The sequence below is a fragment of the Taudactylus pleione genome, unplaced genomic scaffold, assembly GCF_031769625.1.
Source record: "Taudactylus pleione unplaced genomic scaffold, aTauple2 ptg000145l, whole genome shotgun sequence".
Lineage (NCBI taxonomy): Eukaryota > Metazoa > Chordata > Amphibia > Anura > Myobatrachidae > Taudactylus > Taudactylus pleione.
The window spans coordinates 5,052,339-5,074,364 of NW_028284547.1; the positions used below are offsets into that span (position 1 = coordinate 5,052,339).

The following is a 22,026-nucleotide window of genomic DNA, read 5'->3' on the forward strand; positions in this document are numbered from 1 at the left end:
CATATTACTCAGTACATCAGGTTAATATATATAAAGGGGTATCTAGGTGGCAGCTCCATCATAGTAACTTACATATAACTCTATGCAGCAGGTTAGTATATATAAAGGGGTATCTAGGTGACAGCTCCATCATTGTATCTTACATATTACTCTGTGCATCAGGTTAGTATATATAAAGGGGTATCTAGGTGACAGCTCCAACATAGTATCTTACATATTACTCTGTGCATAGAAACAGGGTTATGAGTCTGCACTAGTAAAATAATTTAGAAAAAGTAAGAGACAGTCATTAGTTTTATGATAATATTACTAACATGGGCCCTTATTCAGAGCCGTACGCTCTGAGCAGAGCGCACGCTCTGAATGAGGGCCGGGCTCCATTTTCATGGAGCGTCCTCCTGGACGCTCGTATAGCTGTGGGTCACCACCCACAGGCTATACGAGTGTGCATTGTGATGGTCGCGATGGTCGAGACCATCGCGACCATTGAATTTGCGAGCCGGAGCCTGCGGTTGAGGTTTTCAACCGCAAGCTCCGGAGTGATTTTGGCTCTATCAGAGCCAAAATCACTCCCACTGACATCACTAGTGATGTCAGTGGGCCGGCTTCTGACGGGAGGCGTTCCCGTGGGAACGCCCCCGTCAGGGAGGCACGCCCCCGGTACGCCCACCAAAGGGGGCGTGCTGTCAATCAACATTGACAGCACGCCCCCTTAGATCGGACACAACTAGCGAAGGACTTTCCTTCACTCGTCGCGTCTGGCGCATGCGCACGACGGAGCTCCCTCCGTCGTGCGCATGCTCAGTCCATAACATCGACCCACTTGTGAGTGGACAGCCGCTCGCGAGTGGGTCTGAATCAGGGCCATGGTAGTTAATCACCAAAATAAATTATTCTAAATAATTCTAGTTTGGTGGTGCGCCCTGAGGGTTTGTGTGAAGCACAGCAAAAAAATACTTTTCATGCAAGGAGCAAAAAAAGAGAAAAACAAATATGCCTATGTGGGTGCACTCTTGAATAGGATTAGGAAATGGATAGTAATGAAATGATTGGTATATAATTAAGACTTAACATTTATTATACACCTTCTTAAAAAGGAAATATCCCAAAATTGAGATGCAGATTGAAAAATATATAAAAAAAAAATAATATATATATATATATATATATATATAGAATTTCAAGGACAAAAGAATAGAAAATAATCAAAAATTGGTCCAATGAATAAAAAAAAGGGGGGGGGTTTGATACGAGTGTTCAATAGTATTCAATACTAATACTACAAATGTATTAGGCAAAAATAATGACAATTCATAAGCTCTCTGATATAATGTAAAGAAGAAGTCACACAAAGTTCAGATGAAATGAGAGATAGGTGATTACCTATCAATAATTCGTATATGATACCTATAATCAAAATAAAGAAGATCTATATGGGCTGGATCAACTGAAAATTGTGGCTAATAATAATAATATTTAGCGCAATAAAATTGCAGCATTTACCATAGGTGGTAGGTTGAGGGTAAGTGCTGAAGTGATATATGGATTATAAATAATACAATAGCTAATTTGTCAATCATCCACTTTGAAGTAAGTAAAGTCATTAGTCATTTGCCTATATGAATCTCTTTCATATGTAAACACAATGGTAAGGTAGCACCTATAGCAAATTAGTGAATAAAGAAATAAATGAGCAATAATGACAAGAAGAAAGTTTCACATTGATAAATACATTCAAAAAGAAAGAATAAATCATTAACTTAACACTTGTAATGTATTAATGAACAGAATCAAAATATCCGTATGCTGGATATAAACATCAATAATTAGCATGCATGGAATTAAATGAAAATACTATCTGTATGTAAACTATGAAACAATGGAGAAGGATAAACAATAATTAGCATGAATGGCATTAAATAAAAGGACCATCTGTGGGTAAACCATTGAATAATGGAGAAGGATGAAAGAAGTAAGTCCTGGGATATATTGATGTGGACCCGCTTCTGCTTTCCCCTGTCAAATCAAACAGGGGATGAGAGAGTGAGTGCAGCTTTAATCCCAGGGGAAACAACAGACAGCGCTTCTGCTGTCTGAGAATAGAAATTAGTCTCTTCCCTGTTACTAGATTAGCATTGGACGGGGAGTCACAGACTGGGACTCAGATGAGAGAGTGCATTATAGTGATAGAAAGTACCTCACTGGAACAGTCCATGTGCCATGACTGCAAGTGTGCTGTATCAGAGATCTGTATGCTGTATATGGCAAGAGAGGATGCACGTTTCGCCGGGAGGCTTGGTCACATGATCACCTCCATCATATTATCTTACATATTACTCTGTAACTCAGGTTAGTATACATTAAGAGGTATCTAGGTGGCAGCTCCATCATAGTGTCTTACATATTACTCTGTGCATCAGGTTAGTATATATAAAGGGGTATCTAGGTGGCATCTCCATCATAGTATCTTAAATATAACTCTGTGCATCATGTAAGTATATATAAAGGGGTACCTAGGTGACAGCTCCATCATGGAATCTTACATAATACTCTGTGCATCAGGGTAGTATATATTAAGGGGTATCTAGGTGACAGCTCCATCATAGTATCTTATATATTATTCTGTGCATCAGGTTAGTATATATAAAGGGGTACCTAGGTGACAGCTCCATCATTGAATCTTACATATTACTCTGTACATCAGGTTAGTATATATAAAGGGGTATCTAGGTGGCAGTTGCATCATAGTATCTTACATATTACTCTGTGCATCAGGTTAGTATATATAAAGGGGTATCTAGGTGGCATCTCCATCATAGTATCTTACATATAACTCTGTGCATCATGTAAGTATATATAAAGAGGTACCTAGGTGACAGCTCCATCATTGAATCTTACATATTATTCTGTACATCAGGTTAGTATATATAAAGGGGTTTCTAGGTGACAGCTGCTTAAAGCTGCATACACACACAACGATTGAGATAATGAACGATTTTAGTAAATGATTTTCTACCTTGAAAAAATGAACTAAAATCGTTTACTAAAGTTGTTCATTTACTATGTTCATTTAAATGTAATGAACGATTTTTATGAACTACAAACGATTTTTGCATATTAACTTAATGAAAATCGTTGAGTTGACAAGTCTGACTGAACTACAAACTACAAACTACAAACTACAAACTTGAACGCGCATGAACAATAATCGTTCATCGTTTGACTCAGAAAGTGAACGATTTTTTCAAACGATTATCGTTAAATGATATTGTTTAACGATAATCGTTCAAAAAATCGTTGTGTGTGTATGCACCTTAACTCACTGTTATATTTTGAAAAATCCACAGGTAGAACGAATGTCACTTGTGATTCTATTCGGAGACCTAGAAAATATGCACTGTTTAAGGTCCTAAGGATTGAGTTTGAGATCCTGTAAGTAAGTATATATAAAGGGGTATCTAGGTGGCAGTTCCATTACAGTATCTTACAAATTCTCAGCTCAGGGCTCCATAGCATTTGCACCTATGGTGGTTTTCCCATGATTCATTGTCAATTTCCCAGTGTGAGAGACCCGCAGGCAGCATGTGGTAACCCATAGACTCAGTATTAAGTGTTTGACTCTCAGGTTTTCCCTCTATATTAATCTCCAGAGGGTGCATTTAAAACAGACTGATCTTTGCTCACCTAAGGAAGCATCTGAGTTTTAGGAGTAAACCTCATGTCAAATTGAATTTGCCCCTCAGTCTTTTACAAATGCACATATGCTGCTGGACATATTTTATTTTACAAACTATTATGTCTAATTAGTTTATCATAGGTTTCCCCAGCTTTTGGGATCGACCCTAGGCCCTTACACTAAACCTACCTATGTCTAAAACACAAACTTTTTTTTATTTCTCTATTAAAAACCTGGTATCTAATACAAAAATCACTGATTCCCCTGCACATATCACACTGAGCAGTGACTGTGAGATGGTCACATTATCCCCATTCCCATGGTGTGTGCAGAGATAATGGTGACATCCTGGTGCATCAGCTGACTGTAGGTGTGACAGCATTAGTAGCATGTGTTACCCATCTATGGTCAGTGCAGGGGGTGAGTAATGTATAATCTGCACATTCTAAGGCCACAGTATGAGGAAAATTTGGAAACATTAATTGACAAAGTATTTTATATCAAGTATCTACTTGCTGCAGGAGGGTAGATGGAAATTAGTATATAGCAATTTGACAACATATTATATTACAATTTTAAAACAATTATAAATGACTGGGTCATATTTGTTAGTTTACTTAAATATAAATCATGTTCCTAATATAATATAACAATATTACTCTAAAAGTAGATGTAACACAGTAATCTTTATGCTTTTAAAAATTACCTTTTTTATTTATAGGACAAATAAGGAGCAGGATCTGCACTAAGAATATTGGAAGACGTTGTGGAAAGTGACATTTTTCTCTGATCAAGCAAAATAAAGAACTTTTTTTCTACTGGAGGATTCGCAAAAGTGAATTTAAATTTCTGAATAGAGAAAACATTTACAGCAAACTAATATTTAATCTCATACATAATGAGTCTCATAGGAGAGAATCTGAATCTGTGCTCTGAGTGTGACAAAAGCTTTAAAAGTAAATCACAACTTGTCAGACATCAGAGGATTCACACAGGAGAGAAACCATTTACATGTTCTGAATGTAGCAAATGTTTTTCTCAAAAGTCGCAGCTTATTACACATCAGATGATTCACACAGGAGAGAAACCATTTAAATGTTCTGAATGTAGCAAGTGCTTTTCCAAAAAGCATAATTGTATTATACACCAGAGGAGTCACACCGGGGAGAAGCCATTTAAATGCTCTGAATGCAGCAAGGGTTTTACCACCAAGAATGATCTTGTTATACATCAGAGGATTCATACAGGAGAGAAGCCATTTAAATGCTTTGAATGCAGTAAATATTTTTGCAATAAGCAACAGCTTGTTATTCATCAGATGATTCATATAGGAGAAAAGCCATTTAAATGCTCTGAATGTAGCAAGTGTTTTACCACCAAAAATTACCTTATTATACATCAAAGGATTCACACAGGAGAGAAGCCATTTAAATGTTCTGAATGTAGCAAGTATTTTACCAAGAAACAACATCTTGTTAGACATGAGATGATTCATACAGGAGAGAGGCCATTTAAATGCTATGATTGCTGCAAGTGTTTCATCACAAAGCATTATCTTCTTATACACCAGAGGATTCATACAGGAGAGAAGCCATTTAAATGTTCTGAATGCAGCAAATGTTTTACCACCAAGCAGGAACTTGTTAGACATCAGAGGATTCATACAGGAGAGAAGCCATATAAATGCTCTGAATGTAGCAAGTGTTTTACCCAGAAACATCATCTTGATAGACATCAGATGATTCACACAGAAGAGAATACATTACAGTATGATATTACAGTGAAAAAGATTCTATGATTTGTAGATTATTACAATAACAGTAAATTCAATAACAAAATTCTGTTGATTCTGTTGATCTTCTGTCTGTCTAACATGTGGTGTCTGTCTATCAAATGTCTATTTAAATACTGTCTATCTATCATCTGGATCCCATAAAAATATATAAAACAGGGTGTATGTTAGAACAATTTAAAATTTGACCAAAACAAAAAATGAAAAATGAAATTAAAACAAATTCAGCAGATAGATACAAGGTGAGTCCACTAACATGTGGTCCATGAACCTATACAGGGCAATCACCTGCTAAAGATGGTCTGTGGGGAGAAAACAAAGATACCGTAATACAACACCAATATACAGTACAGTATACTGTAAAATCTTGGCATCTGCTATGGACTGTCACTAATGTACATACAGTTCTTTACCATGAGTGATGTCCCTTGTATAAAGTGGGCTGTGGCCTAGTACATGTCCTTGTTCTAGTCTCCCATGGATTAAAAATTGGTCTGTATTGGAAAAAAATACATTATTCATATTACAGTATGGTGCTTTACTGTATTATTATCCTTTTTAATATATGGTAAGACAAGGGTTGAGTAGCTCCTAACAAATGATATAAACAAATGAGCAAAACAAAAAAAACAGCTACATACAGTAATAGACAATGCCGGACAATTACAGTACTTGGTATGCAGTCTAAACATTGCTGCACCAATGGTGATGACATGGAGTTAAGCATCAGGGTGGCAGATACCGAGTGTTACTATACAGATGTGCCCAGCTAGGTTGTTGCTCCATATGCCATGTAGCGCGCCATGCCTCTACACTACGTTATGAGTTGCGCCACACAGAAAATTGCATGACGGAACATGGCGTAGCACTGAAAAAAGTCATAAAGTGTAATACAACTTTTTTTCCACCAGGTGTCACTTTTCCTAAACTACACAGCGCATGCATCTGATTTCCAATGCATTTTCTGTATCACTGCCCAAAGATAGGCTGACAGAAGCAGTGATTCTGTACAATATACTGTAGTACAGCATTTTCCTCATGGAATCAGGGCTGTAGAAGAATGTCTAATAAAGTTTTAAATCATTAAGTGTGTGAGTCCTGTACTTTTATATAAAAATATTTCATAGGCATGCACAGCACTGTATTACACACTGACTGTGTTTTTGAAGCTTCACACTTGTTGGTGTTGTCCCAGACTAGTGATTTCATGACTTTCAGTAGCAGACTCTGTTTAAAAGAGGGGTCTCTGTATTACAAACTGAATGTGCATTTTAAGGTGCCAACTTGCAGCAATGTTGGTGCTTTCAGCATTTTGGTGGCTGTCAGCTCCAGAGGGGTTACAGTGGGATCTCTGGTGCATGTCCAGTGGAGCCGCTCCATATGCCAGTCATGCTATGCCATGGTGTATAGAGGATCATAGTACTGCACATGTCCAGTTAGTCAGGAGTCACACACAATGGCATATCTTGCACATGCGCAGTGGAGCCACTCCTTATGACAGTCACGCTTTATCATGTCATATAGAGGCTCATAGCACTGCACTTGCACAGTGTGTCGGGAGTTACACAAAGTGCATCCCAGACTTACAGTAAACACTATAGTGATTTCATGACTTTAGGAGCCATACTGTAGTAGCGGGCTGTTTGAAAGTGGGATCTCTGTATTACAAACTGACTATGCGTTTGAATTTGCACACTTGCAGCACTGTCGGCACTGTCCCAGACTATAGTGATTTCATGACTTCAGAAACTGGTAGTGGGCACTGTCTGAAAGAGGGATCTCTGTATTAAAAACTGATTGTGTGTTTTAAAGTGCAAACATGCAGCACTATCGACACATCGGTGCTGTGGTGGCTGCCAGAGCTGGAAGTTGCAATTGGATCTTTGGCACATGCCCAGTGGAGACACTCCATATGCCAGATGCACTATGGCATCGGGTATAGAGGATCATAGTACTGTGCATTCCCAGTGTGTCAGGAGTCACACACAGTGATTTCATGACTTTAGGAACTACTGTAGTAGAAGGCTGTTTGGAAGAGGGATCTCTGTATTACAAATTGACTGTGTGATTAAATTTGCACACTTGCGGCACTGTCCCAGACTTAGACACTATAATTATTTCATGACATCAGAAACTGATAGTGGGTTTTGTTTGAAAGAGGGGTCTCTGTATTACAAACTGACAGTGCATATTAAGACACACAATTGCGGCACTGTCAGCACTGTCCCAGACTTTGACACTACAGTGATTTCATTACTTCAAAAACTGGTAGTGGGCGCTGTCTGAAAGAGGAATCTCTGTATTACAAACTGATTGTGTGTTTTAAAGTGCAAACATGCAGCACTATCGACACATCGGTGCTGTGGTGGCTGCCAGAGCTGGGGGTTGCAATTGGATCTTTGGCAAATGCCCAGTAGAGCCACTCCATATGCCAGATGCACTATGGCATGGGGTATAGAGGATAATAGTACTGTGCATTCCTAGTGTGTCGAGAGTCACACACAATGGAATATCTGGCACATGCCCAGTGGAGCCACTCCATATGCCAGTCGCACTTTGCAATGGCATATAGAGGCTCATAGTACTGTGCATGCCCAGTGTATCAGGAGTCACATACAGTGATTTCATGACTTTAGGAACTACTGTAGTAGCGGGCTGTTTGAAAGAGGGATCTCTGTATTACAAATTGACTGTGTGGTTAAATTTGCACAATTGCATCAATGTCGTCGCTGTCCCAAACTTATGGAGCCACTCCATATGCCAGATGCACTATGGCATGGTGTATAGAGGACACATTGTGCATTCCCAGTGTGTTGGGAGTCACTCGCAATGGGATCTCTGGTGCATGCCTAGTGGAGCAGCTCCATATGCCAGTCATGCTTTGCCATGGGGTATAGAGGCTCATAGTACTGTGCATTTCCAGTGTGTCAGGAGTCACACACAGTGCTTTCATGACTTTAGGAACTACTGTAGTAGCGGGTTATTTGAAAGAGGGATCTCTGTATTACAAATTGACTGTGTGGTTGAATTTGCACACTTGAGGCACTGTCCCAAACTTAGATATTATAGTGATTCATTACTTCAGAAACTGGTAGTGGACTCTGTTTGAAAGAGGGGTCTCTGTATTGCAAACTAATAGTGCATTTGAAGACGCACACTTGCGGCACTGTAGGCACTGTCGGCACTGTCCCAGACTTAGATACTATAGTGATTTCTTTAATTTAGAAACTAGTAGTGGGCTCTGATTAAAAGAGAGGTCTCTATATTGCAAACTGATTGTGCATTTAAAAATGCAAACTTGCAGCAATGTCGGCATGTCGGCGCTGTGGTGGCTGTCATCTCCAAGGGGTTACAATGTGAACTCTGGCACATGCCCAGTGGAGGGTTTGCAATGGTATCTCTTGCACAAGCCCAGTGGAGCCGCTCCATATGCCAGTCATGCTATGCTGTGGCATATGGAAGATCATAGCACTAAGCATGCCCAGTGTGTTGGGAGTCACACACAATGGTGCCACTCCATAAGCCAGTTGCGCTATGGAGGCTCATAGTACACATTTTATGCTGTAAATTGCAGATGTCACATCACATACACGATAAGTGCAGCTCTTGATGGGACTGGCGTGTGGACTAGGGGTTAGGTGATCGCCTTGCTACACTGCTTGTTCCACAGGTTGAGACCTTGAAAATATATATATATATATTTAAAAATAGTGGTGAACAGCGCTAGAATTAATAATGTCAGTTTCAAAAAAAGTCTTTCAATGTTCAATATAACAAAGAGAAAAAAAAGAAAAAACACTTCTCATTTATGAGTAGCAGCTCTCAATGTCTCCAAAATAGGACCATTGTTCAATAAGTCTACATTAAAATATTTAAAATGTTGTGAAATAGAAGCGCCATCTAGTGTATAAGTTCCAAATCACATCTGAATCATGGCTCACACATGAGTTCCATTCTTTTCCTAAAAGGACTCCAAAGGAAAATATTTACGTGTGTAAATTCATTCTCAAAGTAAATGAAAAACAAAAAAATAAATATATTAATAAACAATAAATTAATTTAGTGCAATGATAAATCACCTTCACCTAATTATTTATATATATTTATGCATATAAAGTGCGCTATTACAATATCATATCAAAATATAAAGTGCACCGTGCTTGTGAAAAAAAACTTCACAGCAATAATAATAAAGTGCACAGTGCATGTGCAATAGATTTTTCTCAATATAACATTTCACTTCAAACCACAAATTAAAGTACAAGTGCTCATACCATCGGACTCAAAAATGTTTGTCCTTGACGTCCACAATATCACTCAGAAGGATTGCATGGTGAAGCATATATAAAAGGAAATTGATGCCAATGAGTAGTGTAAAACATACATTTAATTAAAAAAAGCATCTAAAACATACATCTAAAAACAGGAAGATCAGCTTATCTGGCTTGGGGGTCATCTAGATAAAGAATTTGGACCATGAACACCAGGAATGCCTCAACACGTTTCATCAGCTATCTCTGTAGAAGGACTTCTTCAGGAGGATCCTCCTGAAGAAGTCCTGCTACAGAGATAGCAGCAGAGGCAGCATGGATACTATGTCAAACTCATTACATTATTCACAACAACCCCAACTGTACCTTGCAATGACAGATGCACATGTTGGGTCTCAGACTCACTTAAAGACTGAATTATACACAAACACCAATTTTAAAAATGAATGACAATTCTTTTACTTAACATCACATACTGTAATATACTGTATGCAGTTAATTACACCTTTTTGAATACTTGCTTTTAGATAAGATGAAAACAAAATGGATTTGCCGATGGTCATTGCATGATGCCAACTAGAAAAAGTAAACAAAAATGATTATTGTAAGTACTGTACTGTAGGTCAAACAGTAGTGTACTGTAAATTTAAAATGTATTCACTATTACAAAGTAGTTTAGCAGTATACAGTATGAATCTACTATAGTATATATATATTACTGCAGTTTTTTTTCCAGTAAGTCTTTACTCAACAACTATATTACACTTTGACATTAGCATGCATTTCTAAGAGGGGTGTGGTGCGGTGCCTGCAGCTGTGCAGGTGTACTTGCATAGCTTGCATCTCACCTTCAGCCTGTATGTTGCTCAGATGTTCATGGAATTCCAAGCTGGACACGGACATGACTACTGTACTTAGGAGGAAAGAGATGACATGAGAACTGTCCTTCCTCAATGCCGACTGATAACACATACATACAAAAAATGTTTTTTATTTATTAGTACACTGGTGGTGTGGCTAACATGCACACACAAGCATTTTTTTTTTCACACTGGGGGGTGAAGCACCCCTGAACAAGGCAGCAGCCCCTTGACAAATGAGACACAGCAAAACACAGCACCCCTGCACACCTATGTTGCTGATAAGTGTGGATAACACACACACACACATATTGCTTTTATTTTTTTCACACTGAGGGGAAATGCACCCCTGAATGAGGCAGAAGCCCATTGATAAATGAGACACAGGCAGCACAGCACCCCTATGTACCTACGTTGCTGATAAGTGTGGCTAACACACACGCACACAAAATAAATTGTTTTTATTTTTTTCACACTGGTGGTGAAGAGCAATCCTGAAAGAGGCATCAGTCCCTTGATAAATGACACAGGCAGCATAGCACCCCTGCACACCTACATTACTAATAAGTGTGGCTAAAGTGCACACACACACTTAATTAAAATACTTTATTTTTTTCACACTGTGGTGAAAAGCACAGCCAGCCAGCCCATATGTACAACAGCCAGCCCCTTTGGACAACAGCCAGCCAGCCCCTATGGAGTGGACAGGACAACAGCCAGCCAGCCCCTATATATGGACAACAGCTAGCCCCAACCACTATTGACATAAGCTACCAGCCCCTGAGTAACAATGACAACAACAACAACAACAACAGTAGCCAGCCCCTATGCACTGCATCAGTAACAACACTTTCACAGCCCTTTCTCTCTTCACTCTCCACAGCTGGAATAAAAAATAGCAGCAATCGCAGGGCCTTTTATACAATCCAAAACCAGAGAGAATCTGACAGCGAGATGATGACATTTTGCCACATTTTGAGATTAGGTGGGAAAACCAGAGCCGACTCAGATCCGACTCAGATCTAAGAAGTTCGGTTGAGTTTGGATCTCTGAAATTCGAACTCATTCATCTCTAACAATAATACCCATGTCACAACAGGGATGCATTAAGAAAAATGGGTAGGGGGGTAGCACTAATGGCCCAAATTTTTTTAAGAAATGTAGTACAAGTCAGACAAAACCTAAAAGAGGAGTTATATTCAGCTATAACTATGCAGTAGACCAGATTTATGTACTCTCACACTTTTTGAGGACATCACAGTAAAATAAAATATAATTAGAGAAAGTCAGATAAAACAGGGAAATGAGACAATAATTATCGTAAGTAACCTGTTGTAACAGAAATCACCCTGTTCAAAAACCCTCCAGATGTTAGTCTGAGTTTGGGCAGGAAGACACTCTATATAAGCATTATTTGGAGAAAGCTAAGACTCTCTATCCGATATTAAATAAAGTCATGAATATTTCACAGTAAAGTACCTCTAGCATAGAAACTTTCAATTCACTCAATGTGGGAGAGGATCGTAGAATCCAATGTTTGAGAATTAGATACTTGTCTACTGTTACCATAACCATCTAGGAGGATTTCCAAGGATCTAGGAAAGATCCTGAGTCCCAGGTGGAGAAGTCAGCAAAAAGGAAAATAGCAGCATTTATAAATATAGTTTCAATGGAGAATTTAAGTAATATAAGAGTTTGTTCCAAAACCTACCAAACTTTCCACAATACCAGAGGTATGGGGTAGAAAGGCATTTAAGTGATTTTATTTGATACTATTCCTAGTGACTGATAGCACAAAGTGTTTTCTATGGGCAGGGGATATATAAGTATGATTTATTACTCTAAGGTGAATCTCTTGTAGCCATGCTTACTTATGTTTAGGTAGAAAAAACTCCAAATTTGCAAGGATGAACTCAAAGTCATGTAACACAGGCATTTCTGTGGGCTATGTCTGGTAAATGGTGGACCAAACTAGTGAGTTGAAATCAATTAAATGAGAGTAGAGTTGATGTATTCTAAATTTACTTCATAAAGAGAGTATTTGAGATAAAACATTTGGAGGGTCTAGGCCCACAGAGGGTTATATAGTGATTGGACATAATGACGTGCCTGCAAAAATATAAAGAAATGAGAGCGTGGGAATTTATATATTTCTTGTGCAGTAGCTGTGTAAATAAAAGAATAATGCCACCCGTGTCAAACACCTCTTTGATGGACATGATGTCCATTTGGCCCCCGGAGTCTGTAGAGCAAATTACTAAAAGAGGGATGGAACATCAGTTTACCCCACAAATGAATATATGGGGGAGAGAGGGTTTTTCTTTTAGTGTGCATTGACGTTAACCATGTTTTATAATGATCCAAAAATAAAATGGAAAATCAAATGGAAAATCAAAGGAAGATGTAGTTTTGGGGTATGCAGCAAGGCTGATGGAGCATATGGTTAAAACAAGGCCTCTTCTAGAGCAGAGTTAGTGTAATGGTCAGTATGTAGCAACCAATTAGCCACATAGCAAAACAAGGACAATTTTGCAAATGCTGCAACATGAGGGGCTCTAAGTCCTCCTTTGGTGTTTGGCAGGTAAGCTCAGGAATGATTCATCCTAGGTTTCTTATAATGCCAGATAAATTTAAAAAAAATATGTGTGTAATAAAGAATATCAGCTTTCGTCAATGTAATAAGTAGATTTTGTAAAACATATGATAGCTTTGGGAATATTATATGTTTCATCACTATAATTTGCCTAGAAAAGAAAGCTTAAGGACCTTCCAAATAAAAGTTGAGATTGTAGTTTATTCAGTAATGGGGAAAAATTAACACTATAGAGGGACAAAAATCGGGCAGGTATATAAATGCCTAAATATTTGTGCTTATGAGATGTGACAGTAAATAGAGAAGCTGTATGAGGATGAGAGGATAGGAAAGGGGTAACATTAATAGGATGCAATTTAATGCAATATCCAGCAAAAGAACTAAATAAATAAATTGTGTCTACAAATGCATTAATGGAGTGTAAAGGATCTGAACTAAAGAGCATCACGTCATCTGCAAATAAAGACAATTTGCATTATTGGTCCCTAATTGCAATATCTTTGAAGGTGGGCATTTGTCATAGTGTTATTGCCAGTGGCTCAAGGGCAGTTGCAAACATGAATGGGGAAAGGGGTCACCCCTGGCTTACATTTCCCCAGTACAATGAAGGCACATGATAGACTCAGAATCTGGTATTTGCCCAAAATGCCAAATGACCAATGCCACATTATTTAATTGTATATAGGGATGAAGAAAAGTGAAAACAATTTTTGTGTGCAGTAGCTAAATTTCAAAATATGTTCTCCCTTCAGCTAACACCCAGCCCATTATCATGTATTTGTAGAAACTTGAATTATGGAATTTAGGCCCAGATAGAGCAACTAAAATCCATCTTGTGACTGCTTTTATAACTGAAAAAAATTATTCTTTTACATTGGACCAGTAAAACTTCTCCATCCCTTTCTTAGGTTAAGCACAGAATGCTACAAGTCTTCTACTATGATCACTCCTCAACCATAACTGATATTAACAAGGGAGTGGAAAAATGTTATCAGAAATGGGAACCCTTTATTAATACCTTAGAAACATTGTCTCAAGTCCACATTATTAAACTTTTTGAAAGTACTGATTGTTATCTCATTAGATGTATTTCATCTACTGTTTAAGCAGCTGAGATCAAACCCTCTTCCTACTCCTGTACACATGCCTTTTATACTTCTCTACTTACCATCGGTATGTATTATATTCTAATTCTAGTTTGAAACAAGTTAATTATTTATTATTTTTTCTCCAATCTCCATTCCCTTTTCTTCCCTCTTGGATTTTCCAACCCCTAAATTTTTTTCTATCTATTACTTCTCCCCTTTTCTAACTGTTTCTGCAATTTGTCATTTTAGGTATAGTGGATTTATTTTTCTGTATTTGTGAAATACTATCATATCATACCATATCTAGAGTTTACATATTGTTATCTTTCTTTCACATGGTACACTTTACATTTTGAGGTAGAAATCTACCCTTTGGCCATTCGTGTCGCTGTAGACTAATGTAAGTGTTTTTCTTTCTATTGTTGGTAATTAGCTTTCCATTATCACTATACTTCATGTTATAAAAAACAATAATTTTTTTTTTTTTAAAAGAGTGAGGGAGGCCAAACAAAATGGCAGAGTGAGTCAAACAGATGATCCCAGGTTACCAGATCAGATGTTTTTTCAGCATATGAAGATAATAGGTACCTGGGATCAATGGGATCATCGGTCATGGAATTGTGTAGTGATTGTAGCACAGTTAAGACTTTCCTAATATTAGTGATCTAACTTCAGCCCCAAATAAACCCTGTTTGGTCGGATTGTATAGTATGATTTTGATTTTATCTATTTGGTTGGGGTCTATAGTATCATTTAAATTGTACATGCAATTGAGAGACAGAGTCTGAAGTGCAAGGTGACAGTACCCACATATCCTATATTACTGTATCATCAAGTATCCTTATTGCTGTTGTCATTCATGGATCAGTCTATGTTATCAGTCTATGAAACAGGTGTATCAGACCTTATTTAGCATTAGTAGGACTTTTAGTCTATAAAGATATTTGGGAAAGTGTAATAAACGACATTAGAAATCCAAACAGTGTTTGACAATCTCATAGAGGAACTTAGCTCTATATTAAAGTAGTAAGGGAAAGCAAATGGTTAATAAGTTGCTTCGTTACTAAATAGAAAATAGCTAACATCCCTTATACTACCAGTAGTAACACAATATGGCAGGTGTAATCAGAAATGTTCAGTTAGGAAATGGACTTATAACCACAGCCTGTATTCCTTGGTCCAAGCAAGAGTGTTCTTATTTCTCTCCTATAGTCATGTTCACTTTTCAGAAATTCTACAATAAAGATCTGATTTCGGTCTCTCCTGAAAAGTAGATGGTGAGATGTGTCTGCTGCTTGAAGTCAGTTTATCTTTAATTTGGCCTCTAATCTGAAGTGATATTAATAGGTGGTTACTGAGGGCAGGGACTATAATAAATGTTTCCTCTGTCTTTCATCCTCTTGGGAGCCTGTTGCATCATAGCGCTGTATGGTGTTTGCACCTGTACTTGGTGGAAATTTTAAATATAGATTTGTCTATGATATCCCGCAAAATTGCAAAATACAGAAAATGTGTCTAAAATTGCAGGAATGGAATTTAAAGGATCCAAAATAAAGAGCATCATAATATCTGCAAATACAATTTGCATTCTTCATCCCTATTTGCAATACCTTTAAAGGCAGGCAGGAATTTGTCTTAGCGCTATTGCCAATGGCTCAAGGGCATTTGCAAACAAGAAAAGGGAAAAGGGACAAACCTATTTCATCCCTCTCTGACAATAGAAAGGTGGTGACAAATATTTATTAGTGAGGAAGTGAGTAATAGCTGAATAATACAGAGAAGTTAGAAGTTCAATAAAGAGTGGGGGTAGGCCAAAGCAGTGGAGTAACAACTAATTTAGAAAACAGCGCTGTGAATATGAAAAAACAAATGTACCACAGATGAATATAATAAAATATATATATATATATATATGTTCTAATAAAACACCTCAGTGAGTACTCTGATAATAGATGTTCAATATTTGAAAGACATTACACAAAAGATAAAAAGCATATCAATACAATGAGAAATGTAGCAGCACTTAAATACATTTAAACTACAACAATAAATAGCAACATTTATATCAAAATCTCCACAACTCCAAACATTTTTTAAATCCTCACAGCTGTGTTCATCTGAAAAGGAATGTTTCTCTGTGCAAGTAATTGCTGAATCCACACCCTAGCTCTACGTGCTTCAGTAGAGGTATTTTACAGTCACTAGACAGGGACCCTGCCCAATTCGAGCTTTATTCCAATATCCACCAGATGAAAAATACAACAAAAAATAATAATAATAAAAATAGTCAAATATAAAACATAAAAAACTAATATTGCTCGTCTGCAATGTGGTAAATGTAATTACTTGCCAGTATCTTGCTGTAATGATGTACAGTCCCCTCAATATATCATTAAATGCCAATATTTATTTTTATCCTTGTATCGGTTTTATTGGCACCAAAGGAACAATCAGCAAGTGGAAAGATGAGCAATAATTGCCAAAAGACAGTGTCCGTATGGTGGCTCAATGGCCCCCCTGCTTTCTATAGGAAAAGCGATGTCTGCCACAGGGCATTGTCCGTATGGTGGCTCGGCGGATCCCCCACTCTCTGTTTTCTGCTCATTAGGTAGCCGGCAAATGGCTGGTGTGACAACATGTGCATCTCGGCACAGCTGTAGTTGTTAATAAGAATCCCAGCACAGCAGAATAACAGGTCCTCCTTGGCACCAAAGGAGCAATTAGCAAGCAGAAAGATGAGCAATAATTGCCAAAAGATAGTGTCCGTGTGAGGGTAATCTGTCATCCACAGCATTACAATCTTCGATGTGTATAGGAATCAGCAGTAGCGTAACTAGATTCAGCAAGCAGACAGACATTACAACCATGGTTGGAGAACAAATTAGACACAGGACAACGATGAGGGTTCAACGTGATACTGGTCAGACCGTTCTGAAAGTCCTCCCAGTTCACTCGTTTATTTATACCAATCTGAAATAGGTTAGTCACCATGAGTCAGCTATGTGCACAAACAAGTTGTTTGTGCACCCCTAATACTGGTTGGACATACGGATAGAAAAGCATATGACATTATGATGCATTTTGTTATTCTCGCCTGCCTGTTTGGTCAGCATCTTCTGTCTACTGTCTCTTTAAATGTCCTTATCTTCTCTATTCCAGACTGTATGGTGAATAACATGTTTTTCTGAAACTTCAGACTTACATAACTCTTGAAATCTTTCTTAAAGCGATATACACAAAGATAGATCATTTAATAAACTTAATCAAGGTTCCATATGCTCACAATCCTCTCTTTTTATCAAATGATTTTATCTTTCAGAAGGAATGTCCATATCTCTTTAGTAACTCCTTCTTCTGGAGCTTCTTGATATTCTTGTTCCTCATCTTTCTTTGGCCTTTGTGAATTTTATTTCGTTCCTTTTAGTTACCTAACGTAACCAGCAAGTGACCTTATAGTGCCTATGTTACCCATATGTTATCCTAAGGACCACATATAGATAGAGCAACTAACATTCAGCATGTATCATTGATGTTTATCATAGAAACTATTCTTATTGTTGCTTGAAGGTCATTCATGCCAAGAGGAAAGATCGAGGAGTCGGGTATAAGGACATCGGGGATAAAAGTATAGGCCCCCCTCATATGTAAATCCCAGGTGTTAACAAGACATCTCCTAAGGCGTGGAATGTAGTTCACCTGATGGAATTCACCAGTGACCCCTCCAAGCGGGATATGGGTTTTGCTGCACCAAGTGAACAATTCGTGGCCCTCAAGTTTGGTACCTGGAGAAAACACTGAGTATAATGTAGGAGGACTATACCTTCATGTGTTGAAGGCTAATTCAGAATTCTTGATATTCAAAAATGTCACTCAAGCAACAGCACTTTTGCTCTTCTTCTTTAGTTGCCTACTTAATTCTTAACTCAGCTAATGGAATCTTCACACTCCAGCTTCAGCTACCCCAACATCTTATTTACTTGTAGTATATGCATTTGCAATAATTATGCTCACTCAGTACAATGTTAGGACTAGACTGGGTTCTCTCCAAGATCTCTGGGGAAGGAGTAGTTGCCTGGTCACGGAATATCTAACCAGGGATTTATATCAAAGTCTTCCATTTTGCCACTTTTTTGTTTTGTCTTTTCTTTTCTCACTGGAATATCCTTTTGTGCTTATTATTTTCACTCTGTAGTAGTTTGCTTTACCACATCTTCTGTCTTCACTGTTAACTTCTTACAGTGCGACGCGTAGACCCAAGTATCTCTTCCTTTTAACTTTACTGCTGTCGGTATAGTCAGTCTTTTGAGATAGATCCAGTCCCCTGAACTCAACAATTGAGTACTGTCATCAGAGTCTGGATCTATAAGGGAAGAGAATAATTGACAATAGAGGTTAGTTAAAGCTTTACACCTTGCTTGTACATAGGCAGCTAAATCCCCCTAATTATGCTGTAACTGCTGAGAGAAGTAACACCATGTCTTCGGTACTGTATCAAAACTTATGTGTCTTTATTAGGGTTAATAGAAAACAAAACTATTGGTAGACATTCTACTCAGGGTCTACCTGTTTCTATTACTTTTTATACTGGTGTGTAAGGCCCTCTCTTAAATAGCTGCAGGTAATCTTTTTGTAGCTTCTGAAAAGGTTAGAGTGGTCTTGGGGTATAATTCTGTAAAGTCTTTACTCTTTGTCATGGATTACATATTTCACACATCCAGCATGCTGCTGCATTGAATTCTGGTGCCATCCATTGCTGCCACACAATTTGGCTTTCTTTGAATAATTCATCTTTTCATGCATTATCTGTATCATGATTGGATACCAAGCCCTTGGTAGACACCCTTGTTGTCCTTTTGCCCATATACCTTGTTCATTCTTTACGGCTCCTATGTTTTAGCCATGATTCCTTCTCTCACTTGGAAAGCTGTTCCTGGAAGCTCTGTAAAGTATCCTCATGGACTGGAGCTTCTTATACTTGAACTTGGTACACAGTTACTGGGTCTTGCAATACTGCTTTCTTTGCTGCTGTACATGCATAAGCGTTGATCTCTGTTTCTGGTGTCTGTTCCTTGGTAGGGGCCTGTATCTCTGTGATTGCTACTTTTGATGGTAGTTCAAGGACAATGAATAGCTGATTAATCAAAATTGGATGCTTGATATAGTCTTGTATGTCATTGGATTAAAAAAAATCTCTGCTTTTCCAGATAGGCCCAACTTCGTGGATCGCATACCTGTGCTTTCTGTAGAGGTTTAGCTGTTTGTTCTTCTGCCAAGATCCAAGCTTCCTTGAGTGCACACAATTCTTCTTGTGCTGAGCACTATGGAGGTAGTGCTGAGGAAATTAAGAGGTCTTTGTTTGAAGTTTCTGTATATCATGTGTGTGGGCTCCCATTAACATAGTATCTGGTGCCATTTACATACAGGATTCTGTAATGGAGTGTCCATAACATGATGAAGAGCCCTAACTTTAACTTGCTTGAGGGCTAAACAATCATGATGAGGAAAAAAGTATGTATATTTTCTTTACTACCTTTACTGACAACTTCTTCCTCTTTATTACACGATCTGTCTTCATCTGTAATTTCAGTACCTTCTTCCTTATCCCATGATTCAACTTCTTCGGTAATTTTGCCTGCTTGAGGGATTATTTCACATGGTCTTTTCCCCTCTTATGAATCATTGATTGGAAGGTGAGTTGCTGGATTGAGAACTTGTGTATCTTGAGATGGTTACATGAGATGTGCTTAATAAAGCCACTTCATACTTGGCTAATCTTGCAGTGGTCAGGTGCTTGGTTCACTCTTGACCAAATATTTTAATTACTGTATAAGGTCTTGAATTCAGCTTCTTCATTCTATTGTTGGGTCAGTAAATACTGTCTTATTAATACTGGGAGAGTATCCAGCTTCAGGGTGAGGTGAACAGGCTGTACTGTTAAGTCCCACATTGTCTTTTCCTTTTGTACCATAGCTTAATAGGTACTTCAGACTTTCATTCTGGTAGCTTGTGGGGTTTACTTCTGAGAGCAATATACAACTGTGGTCAATTGTTCATCCTGTTCTTTTGTAAGAGCTGAAGTTAGTACCACTTAGTCCGGAGAGCACTTATTACATCTGCTCCCAGTAGGTTGACTTGGACATTTAGGTGAATGCAGGAACTTAATGGGTACCTGTAGTTACTTCAGATTGTTTCTTCATTAATACAAGTTTGCTTTCTTGTAAGTTTGCTTCACTTTCTTCAAGTCCAGTCACTGTTAAACTTTGTTGGATAATAAGTTGTTTGGTACCTCCTCTTCATTGTAGACCAGTTCAATTTGCTCTGCTATTAATTAGACATCCACACTGCTGACCAGTAGGTAGAGTCATTACTTCATGTCTTCTAGACTTATATTTATGAAATTGGTCAGCAGTATAAAGTGGGAGGTACAAGGGAGCACCTATATCTTATGCTTGGGTTTTTCTTGTTTTTCCTGCCATTTCTTGTTTTCGTCACAGTTTCTTTTCATGTGACCTGTTTGTTTGCAGAAAAAACATAATTTCAGTCTCTTCACCTTTCCAGGACTCGGAGGAGTCCTCTTCTTGTTTTTGATTGTCTGTTTTTCTCTGTATTCTATACTTTCCACTACTTGAAGTATAATGGGAACTTCCATTGTTCCAGCTTCTGGTTCTGTTGGATATGGTCATCTGTATAATTTCAATAATCGAGTCTTACACTTCTTTCCATGTTGCGGATCTGTCATGAGGAAATCTTCACCTTCAGGTGTTTGTGTGGATTGATCACAGTATTGCTTTATGCTTTCCTTTAGACCTTGCTCGATGTTAGGTGCTGCTGGAGCGATATTCCCTTTTTTTCTTTGCTACTCGAGCTTCTATGTCGATTGTGGCTTCTGTGTCTTTAGGCACCATTATAAGTTGGTTATTCTTATTATGGGGGTCTGGCGCAAACAAAGTCACTATATTTTGCATACCGGACAATTACCAGGGTTTGTGTTGTTCTTGGGTTTTTTCCAAGTGTCCTGCTTTGTCAACAACACATTGGGCTTGGGTAGGACACATTTGAGGCACTTCATGTGGTGGTAGTTCTGGTGTGCCTGTGCTTATTGCTGTCATGTCAGCTAGAGCTTTCTCCCACCCTGCCATTAGCTCTGGTTGTGGTCTTTTACTGTTAGATGTGGCTGTTGCCTTTATATTTCAAATTGTGAGTTCAAAAAGTTCTAGAAATACATTGACCTTCAAGATATAACTTAACTTGTGACCATCTGAAATATTCTTTAGTATCCCACAGTTTAAGATAATGATTAGGCTGTTTTATATCAATTAAACCTTGCATTTACTGATTTATATATATATTGCCCCCTGTTCATATATATATATATACTGTCAATTTCACTCACTATTATCTATGTAATAATCCTTTATACATTTCTTCTGATTGAAATTACTAATTTCCTTAAATACTTAAACATGCACTTTATTAATACACATTTTACTTTTTCTTGGTCGACCATTTTCTAAAACATTAATAAAACATTATTTCTATTCTGCACAATCCTTTAGTACAAACTTATACTATCTGTGTACCCCTATTCAATTGCACTGCTTTCCAAGTGTGCTATATACTCCCCTGTTGTGTCTTTATTGACACATATCGATTCTGATATGCACACCTACACACCTAAATAGCACAGTTACAACACAGCTAATATCAATGCTGTACATACATTACATTTATATGAAATCAACTGAT

At 37.9% G+C, this 22,026-nt stretch overlaps 2 pseudogenes; one reads left to right on the forward strand and one right to left on the reverse strand.

The window, feature by feature from the left end:
• The window catches only part of LOC148522640 (uncharacterized), an 808,266-nt pseudogene that overhangs the window by 619,511 nt on the left and 166,729 nt on the right, over positions 1-22,026 (reverse strand).
• The window catches only part of LOC148522649 (uncharacterized), a 68,345-nt pseudogene continuing 50,893 nt past the window's right edge, over positions 4,575-22,026 (forward strand).